At 40.6% G+C, this 6,345-nt stretch overlaps 1 pseudogene; it reads left to right on the top strand.

Annotated features, from left to right (window-relative positions):
- The first annotated feature begins 792 nt into the window (after window positions 1–792).
- Window positions 793–1,469, top strand: LOC109263244 (NADH dehydrogenase [ubiquinone] iron-sulfur protein 6, mitochondrial-like; annotated as a pseudogene).
- The last annotated feature ends 4,876 nt before the right edge of the window (window positions 1,470–6,345 follow it).

The following is a 6,345-nucleotide window of genomic DNA, read 5'->3' as shown; positions in this document are numbered from 1 at the left end:
AAAGGGTTCAATAAATAACATTGGGACAATGGTCTAGTCATTTGGAAAATATAATAAAATTAGTTCCCTATCTCATACCAAGATCATATGTTTCTGATCTTGGCAGGACAGAAAGCCTTAAGTAAAATAAGAAAAGCAAAAACCATAAAGTAATGACTAGGTAGGAAATATTTGCATATGCAGATAGATATGGATACTACATAGATATTTATATAGGTATTTATCAAACAAAATATATATAAAGAACTACTAAAGATAAAATGTAAAACGGCTGGGGCGCCTGACTGGCTCAGGGTCTTAATCTCAGGGTCATGAGTTCAAGCCCCACATTGTGAGTGGAGCCTAGTGAGAATAAAATTTAAAAATTAAATAAATAGGCAAACAGTCCAATAGAAAAGAGCGGGAAAGAGTATAAAAAAGCAATCCTAAGAATAGATGTCCAATTTCCTTAGTAGTTAATTATGGAAATAAGAATCCACTTTACACCTATTTGCTTTGCAAAAACTAAGGATTTGTTATATCAAATGTTATGTCAAATGTGTGTGTGTGTGTGTGTGTGTGTGTGTGTGTGTGTGTCAAGGCATAAGGAAATGGATACCCACTCACTGCCAGAGGGAGTATAAACTATTATGACCACTTCAGCAACAATTTGACAGTACTTTTAAAATTAAAATGTGTATATCCTGGGGTACCTTCTGGCTCAGTCGGTACAGCATGATCTCAGCGTCATGAGTTTAAGCCCCCATGTTGGGCATGGAACTTACTTAAAAAAAAAATTATAAAAAAATAAATAGGACGGTGACTTTCTGCCGGCTGCTGGGCGGGAGCGGCCCGTAGGCGCTGAGGCTGCCCCGGGGCGCCAGGCGTCTAGGGGTGCGGACCTCACCCACCGGAGAGAAGATTACGCACACCGGCCAGGTTTATGATGATAAGGACTATAGGAAAATTCGATTTGTAGGTCGAAAGAAAGAGGTGAATGAAAACTTTGTCATTGATTTCATTGCTGAGCAGCCTGTGAGTGGAGCTGACAGTCCTGTGGTCGCGTGTGATAGCGGCGGGGGGCGGGGTGCTTTTGCCACCCGGAACTGTACATAAACCTGGACAAAGAAACAAAAACCGGGACGTGCGGCTATTGTGGACCGCAGTTCAGACAGCAGCAGATCACTAGGGCGGCCGAGCTCTGCACTCGTCTCCGCGTTAACACCGGAGCAGTCAAGGGCCTAGTGCTGTGCGCCGCCGTCTGAATAAAGGGCGTTGTGACCCAGGGGGAAAAAAAAGAAAGAAAGAAACTGCGCACTTCAGTGGTTTTTTATATATTCATAGAGGTGTGCAACCATGACCACTATGTAATTTTAGAACATTTTCATCACCCCAAAAAAGAAATATCCATCACCTACCCTCCCCCAACCCTAGGCAACCACATATCTAGTTTCTATCTCTTAGATTCCTTTTCCTGGACATTTCATACACATAGAATCATACAATATATATATATATACATATATATATATATATATATATACACACACACATATATATATATACACATATATATGTATATATATGTATATATATATATATATTTTTTTTTTTTTTTTTTTGGTGTGTGTGACTGGCTTTATTCATTTAGCATAATGTTTTTAAGGTTCATCTATGTTGTAACATATATCAGCACTCCGTTCCTTTTTATATATTTTATTATATGGATATACCACATTTTTTAATTCATTATCCATTAATAGACCTTTAGATTATTTTTACCTTTTGGCCACTGTAATTAATGCTGCCCTGAACATTTGTATACATGTTTTTGTGTGGACATGTTTTTGTTTCCCTTGGGTATATACCTAGGAGTGAAATTGCTGGGTCATAAGATCATATGATAACCGTCTGTTTAATATTGTGAGCTGACATAGTGTTTTTCAAAACAACTGCACCATTTTACATTCCCACCACATTACTGTTCTATTGGTCTATTGTTTCCTTTTTTTAAAACCACCTCAAAAAAAGTTTATGTGTATATTTGTGTGTGTGTGTGTACGTGTACAAAGATCAAAAGAGCAAAATCCTAGTTGAGTATCAGGTTGGGAAGTCCCCCTGGGCTAAGGAGAAGAGAGAGTAACTAGAACCTGCCAGAGTCATTGGCAAAGCAGTCTGAAAAGTCAAGGGGGATGGCCCAAGACAATCAAGGTTAACACAAGTCCAGAAAGGCTCTCCAGCTGCTGGATGGAGGAGACGGCTTGGAGCCAAGAATCCTGTTTTTCTGATTTGTTTGGAACGCTACAAGATATTGAATCAAGACAGCCCTAAACATAAGGAAGATTATTACAAATAGGGTCCAGTTTCAGGAGAAAGGGCCTTCTGAGGATCACACCCAGGTGCAAGGGCTGGTGGAGCCAGTTTTGACAACCTACCAGCCAGAGTTCAAGACCAGGCTAGACCAGGCTCTAGACCTGCATTCTGAGCTGCAAATACTGGGCATAGTAGATGTGTCCCTATGGTGAGTCAGGTATGATGGGACCTGGGTGGCTCTCAAGCATGCTAGCTCTGGAGACCATTTCCTGACTGCCTAGTAGAGAGGGTTACTTTAATAGACCGGGCCACAGCCTTTCTGGGACCTGAAAGATATGGCAATATTATAATCAGCACACAGGAGTGGGAGGGCTGCAGCAGGCGGAGGCTGGTAGTATATAGCATAGGAATGACAAGTTCCAAAGAACTTTCACACACTCTAGCTCATTCGTTCCCAACCTGGTGGGCTGGCTTGCCCAAGGACTGTAATTATCCCAAAATATCTCGACACATTTCTAAATTGCCATTTATAACATAGTTTTTACAACTCTTTTCTAAACCTACAGTTAAGACATAACTGAGAAAGTCGGCTCCCCAGAATGGGAGCCCCTCACAATAATATTCATTAAATAATTATCCAACATTTCTAAATGTAAAATGCATTAAATAATCTTTTATCAATAAAAATTATTTACTTAAGCTTAATTTGCTCTTTTATTTCCACTAGCCAATGTAAAGTTAAATGTCCTGGGGAAAAAAGTCTGCACAACGAATCCTACTTTTCTGTGCTTCTTGTTCTCTCCATAGTTTCCTTTTGTGATTTTTTTTTTTTTTTTTTTTTTGGAACCAGACCACTTTGCTAAAGTATATTAAAGAGATTAAAATGTAGATAAGAAGATAAATCACTTGCCTCTAGTAAATAGCACAAAGGCCATCCATTCTATTCAATCCAGAAGTTTAGTTGATAAGGCTGCTTCGTATGTGCATTCTATTCAAAAGCATTTAGAATTCAAAAGCATTCTAAAGGAGATTAATCTGAATTGTGAGGAGATGTTTGGTTTTCTTCTCTTTAAATTCCACTCAAGGGCGCTGTTTATTTTAATAGCCAGGCAAATTTTACAGATGTAAAATTATAAGAAGTTTTATGTGAAAAATTCAGGTTAACAGACACCACATTCTAATGTAGTCAGCAATGATTTGTGGCTCATACAGGCATCTAGGGCAGCTGCCAGGCTGGCTTGACCCTTAATCCAGCTCTGCCGGAAGTATTCACATTTTCATTTGGCACGAGAGTGGGGCACCAGGGTGGCTCAGTCAGTTAAGAGTCCGACTTGGGCTCAGGTCATGATCTCAAGGTCTGTGATTTCGAGCCCATTTTGTGTCGGGCTGTGTGCTGACAGCTCAGAGCCTGGAGCCTGCTCCGGATTCTGTCTCCCTCTCTCTCTGTCCCTCCCCAGCTCATGCTCTGTCTCTCTCTCTCTCTCAAAATTAAACATTAAAAATTTTTTAAACAAAAAACAAAAGAACTTCAGTTGACACAGCCTCTTGAAGTAATGGATTCTGTATTTTAATGGATGCTATATAAAGAGCTATTTTTGTTGTTGTTGTTGGGAAGATTGTTAGGCTTCAGGAATGTTACCTGTTTCTATTTTTTTCCAGACTTGAGAAAATAATGAATGATTATTCCTCATGAGTTTAAGACTTCCACTTTTTTTTTTTTTTTGCAAATGGAATCTTTTTCATTTTTACCACCACACATAATTCTCTCTGCCCTTGATCATTTTTAATGTCCTCTGCTGGATCTTTTCTAGAGCTATTGTATCTCTGAAAAGCAGAGACCAGAGCCCCATGAAATATTCATCATATAAAGTATTCCAGGACCAGGCGCTTCTTCAATTACAGTCACCTCTCTTCTCTACAACAATCCCCAGACCTATTTCAATCATTTCCCCTGACACATCTCCCAGACCTGTACTTGCCAGAGACTGAACCTCATTTGAGAATCCATGGCTGGTCCCTCCATCTCCACATGAACTCAATGCAACCGAAACAAAACCCACCCTTGAGACCATAAACTTTCCTCCATCAAATATTAGAGTTTGAGAATGTGCCAAACATTGTGCTAAGTATGTAGAGGTAGGGATAGGAGGTGGTTTCAAATATTAGTAAGCAGTAGCCCTTAAGAAACATACAGTCTCACAGGAGAGACATACGAATTAAAAATTATATATCTAGGGGCTCAGTCGGTAGAGCATGCGACTCTTGATCTTGGGGACATGAACTCAAGCCCCATATTGGACTGAGAGCTTACTTTATTTATTTATTTATTAACTTATTATTTTTAATGTTTATTTATTTTTGAGAAGGGGGGCAGATAGAGAGGGGGACAGAGGATCCAAAGTGGGCTCCTAGCTGACAGCAGAGAGCCTGATGCCGGGCTTTAACTCACCAACCATGAGATGATGACCGGAGCCAAAGTCGGATACAACCGACTGACCCACCCAGGTGCCCCAATATAATTTTTGTAAGCTTAAAAAAGCAAGTAAGCCACCTGGGTGGTTCAGTCGGTTAATGCCCTGACTTTGGCTCAGATCATGATCTCACGGTTTGTAAGTCTGAGCCCAAATCTGGCTCTGTGCTGACAGCTCAGAGCCTGGAACCTGCTTCGGATTCTCTGTCTCCCTCTCTCTCTGCCCCTCTCCTGCTCGTTCTCTCTCTCTCTCTCTCTCTCTCTCTCTCGCTCTCTCTGTCTCTCAAAAATAAATAAACATTTAAATATATATATTTAAAAAAATTATATATCTAGGGGCACCTGGTTGGCTCACTCAGTTAATGTCTGACTTTTACTTTTGGTTCAGGTCATGATCTCACAGTTTTGTGGGTTCAAGTTTTGTGCTGGCAGCTCAGAGCCTGCTTGGGATTGTCTCTCTCTCTCTCTGCCACACCCCCATACTCATACTGTCTCTGTCTCTCTCAAAATAAATCAAAAAACTTAAAAAAAGTTTTTAATTAAAAAAATTATATCTCTATATGTAAATGTTATGGGGTTCAAGTCACCTCTAGGAAGTTGTGCTCCTTTCCTATCGCTGCTATGACAGATTACCACACATTTAGTGGCTTAATTCAACACAAATGCGTTCTCTTTCTGTCTCTCTCTCTCTCTATTTTTTTTAATTTTATTTAAATCCAAGCTAATTAACATATAGTGTAGTACTGGTCTCAGGAGTAGAATTTAGTGATTCATCACTTACATATGACACCCAGTGCTCATCCCAACAAGTGTCCTCCTTAATGCCCATCACACATTTACCCCACCACTCCCCCACCTACCTCCCCTCCAGCAACCCTCAGTTTGTTCTCTGTATTTAAGAGTCTCTTACGTGGCACAAAAACAGACACTCAGATCAATGGAACAGAACAGAGAACCCAGAAATGGACCCACAAATGTATGGCCAACTCATCTTTGACAAAGCAGGAAAGAATATCCAATGGAATAAAGACAGTCTCTTCAGCAAGTGTTGCTGGGAAAACTGGACAGTGACATGCAGAAAAATAAACCTGGACCACTTCTTACACCGTACACAAAAAATCAAAATGGATAAAAGACTTAAATGTAAGACAGGAAGCAATCAAAATGCTAGACAAGAAAGCAGGCAGAAACCTCTTTGACCTTGGCTGCAGCAACTTCTTACTCAACATGTCTCTAGAGGCAAGGGAAACAAAAGCAAAAATAAACTATTGGGACCTCATCAAAATAGAAAGCTTCTACACAGCAAAGGAAACAATCAACAAAACTAAAAGGCAACCGACGGAATGGAATATCAGATAAAGGGGTTAGTATCTAAAATCTATAAAGAACTTATCAAACTAGGGGCGCCTGGGTGGCTCAGTCGGTTGGGTGTCCGACTTCAGCTCAGGTCATGCTCTCACGGTTCGTGAGTTCGAGCCCCGCGTTGGGCTCTGTGCTGACAGCTCGGACCCTGGAGCCTGCATCGGATTCTGTGTCTTCCTCTCTCTCTCTGCCCCTCCCCCACTCATGCTCTGTCTCTCTCT

The sequence above is a fragment of the Panthera pardus genome, unplaced genomic scaffold (assembly GCF_024362965.1).
Source record: "Panthera pardus isolate Hobbes unplaced genomic scaffold, ASM2436296v1 HiC_scaffold_17, whole genome shotgun sequence".
NCBI lineage: Eukaryota > Metazoa > Chordata > Mammalia > Carnivora > Felidae > Panthera > Panthera pardus.
Note: the sequence above shows the minus strand (reverse complement) of the source record. Positions and strands in the feature narration are given on the sequence as shown.